The following is a 2,643-nucleotide window of genomic DNA, read 5'->3' on the forward strand; positions in this document are numbered from 1 at the left end:
CGGGCGTGTGACCAGCCATGTTCACCTGCTCTGCACTTTTTTCCTGAATCATTGGGCACATGTCTGTAGAATGACCCATACCAGTGCAAATTCCACACACCTTGGCCTGAGATGCATTTCGTACAGCCAGTTGCTAACAAATGAGGTTAACTCCGTCAATTGCTGTTGAATAGAAGATGTCTCTACCTCATTTATCTTGCGTATTGGGACATCCTCCCTCATACCGAACTATTGTGAATTCTCGGTCATTCCCTCAATTAGCTCCCATGCTGCCCGAGAGGTCTTGTTCACAAGTGTCCCCCACTTGCAGCATCAATTATGCTCCTGTCTCTGAAAAGTAACCCCTCGTAAAAATATTGTATGCGCAACTGCTCACTTATTTGGTGTTGGGGGCATTTGATGCACAATTTCTTGAATCGCTCCCAATAATCATAGAGCGACTCCCCTGAATGCTATTTGATGCCGCAAATTTCTTTCCTTAGACTTGCAGCTCTGGACGCAGGAAAATATTTATCTAAAAACTTTTTCTTCAACTGGTCCCATGTGGTGATACTATCTGGTGGTAGGTAGTACAACCAGTCTTTTGCAGAATCTTTTAAGGAGAAGGGGAATGCCCTCATTTTTATCTACTCTTCTGTGATTCCCGGGGGCTTCATACTATTGCACACGACATCAAACTCTTGCAAATATTTATAAGGCTCCTCACCTGGTAACCAATGAAAAGATGGCAGAAGATGAATTAGCCCAGATTTTAACTCAAATGGGGTGTTATCATTTAAACTTGGGAAAATAATGCACAAAGGCAGCTGAGTTAAATCAGGAGCAGCCAACTCCTTTAATGTTCGGGCATTAGCCATAGTGACTTCTTCTCGATCCGAATCGCTTGAAGAATCACCAAGTGAATCTGTTGGTTCCACTTTTGGCTCAGGTCTCTGAGATGCAGCACTGGAGTGCTCTTCTCTAAGTTGTCTGGTCTCTTTCCTAGCTCTGCGAGCGGCCTTCTCTACCTCGAGGTTGAAAATTAATTCACCTGTACAAGAAGAACGAGGCATACACTCGAAAATATCAGAAAATTAGAGCAAAAATGAACTTAAAAAGAAACAAATATTAATGCCAGGCCCCGGCAACGGCGCCAAAAATTGACAGGTTGTTGAAGCCTGTGCAATAATAAAATTAAACTTAATTACCAAATAACGTAACCAAAACCCGATTCCAAGTACCGGAGTAAGGATTCTAGGTGTGCAATGGATTACTTGATTCACCTTGTTCTCGAAGAGTTTGCTTAATCTGATATATCTGAATGTGATGGCTTTTCACAAATAATTATTAATTTGTATACAGGGCAAGTAGGGTCGTATCCTCAGGGATTGGGGATATTTATCTTTTTAGAAATTCAAAGTAACACAGGGAGGTGTTTTGTTATAAAGGGTAATAATTAAAACAATTCAACTAAGAATAAAATAGCCAACTAAAAGTTAAATAACAATTCACTAAAATCAAGGTAATAATAATTAAAAATCTAGTCAAGAAATAACTTCAGCAATGGTTCACCTAATTGATCATCGATGCACAAGCAATTCCAATTATTTGCCAATAAATAGGTTATAACTGCCAAACAGGCGATGACAGTCAACCTCTCCTTACTGTGTCGGTGACTAAGGTATGCCCGTTAATCACTGCTCTAATTGAAAAATAATCCTAGATACGCTCATAAGATTTAATTCCCCAATTGCTTTACGTATTAGAGGAGCCCTATTCTAACCAAATAACGCACTACCAGGATTATTTCAGATTAGCCCGCGTATCCCCCTGACACAAATCTAATCATGCCAGTTGTCACTAATTCGAGACAATTAAACAATTACGGATTTAATGCCCTAATTGACAATAGATTATCAAGTTAACTAATTATCCGGATTCAAGACAATCAATTAATTAAATAACCATAAGCACTGCAATCAAGAGATATGCGAATACCGATAAATAAAAGAAAAAGGTAAAATTAAATCAATCTCACAATTTTAGACGAACCAAAACCTCCGTTGTTCCTTGACTAGAGTGAAAAAATTAGTTCATATTTGAGGCAGAGAAACCATACAAAATTATAACGAGAGTAGCATCGATGGTCTCCGATTGGGCGAACTCAATTCGCTTGAAATAATCCAGGAAACAACGAAGCTACAGAGGGGAATTCAATGCTTCCACTTTTTCCTAACATCCGAGGGAAGCCAGAGTGCTAAAAGGCAAGGAAGGAAAAGTCAAAGAAAGCAATTCCTATTTGCTCCTGACATGCGCAGGAGAGGTCCTAATCAAAAGCTTCCAAAGAAAAATCGCAAGCTAAGCTAAAGTTATTGCCCTTCCTCTGCAATTTCTATTTCGTATCTAGTAGTCCTCGATCCACTGTGTGGCGGCTTCCAATGGAATAAGAAGACTCCCCTTTTTTGTCCTTTTGTTTTCAGCAATTACTAAAATGGGCAAAAGTTTGCCTTTGCCAACAATGTCCCTGGGATAAGCTTTGTGCCTTGGACCCCTTTTCTGTCAAATTGACACTTGTTATCATATTTTCGTTCTACTCCCTGAAATATATGTCAAATACTAAAAATGAGTAGAATCCAGCAATTAATCCACATCGGGTCAGGTAAT

General features: G+C 39.4%; 1 non-coding gene across 1 annotated transcript; it reads left to right on the forward strand.

The window, feature by feature from the left end:
• Positions 1–378: 378 nt before the first annotated feature.
• LOC113750991 lies at positions 379–485 on the forward strand. Its single transcript, XR_003464753.1, has one exon. It is a non-coding gene; the product is annotated as a small nucleolar RNA R71 (small nucleolar RNA).
• The last annotated feature ends 2,158 nt before the right edge of the window (positions 486–2,643 follow it).

This window comes from Coffea eugenioides, chromosome 10, assembly GCF_003713205.1.
Source record: "Coffea eugenioides isolate CCC68of chromosome 10, Ceug_1.0, whole genome shotgun sequence".
NCBI lineage: Eukaryota > Viridiplantae > Streptophyta > Magnoliopsida > Gentianales > Rubiaceae > Coffea > Coffea eugenioides.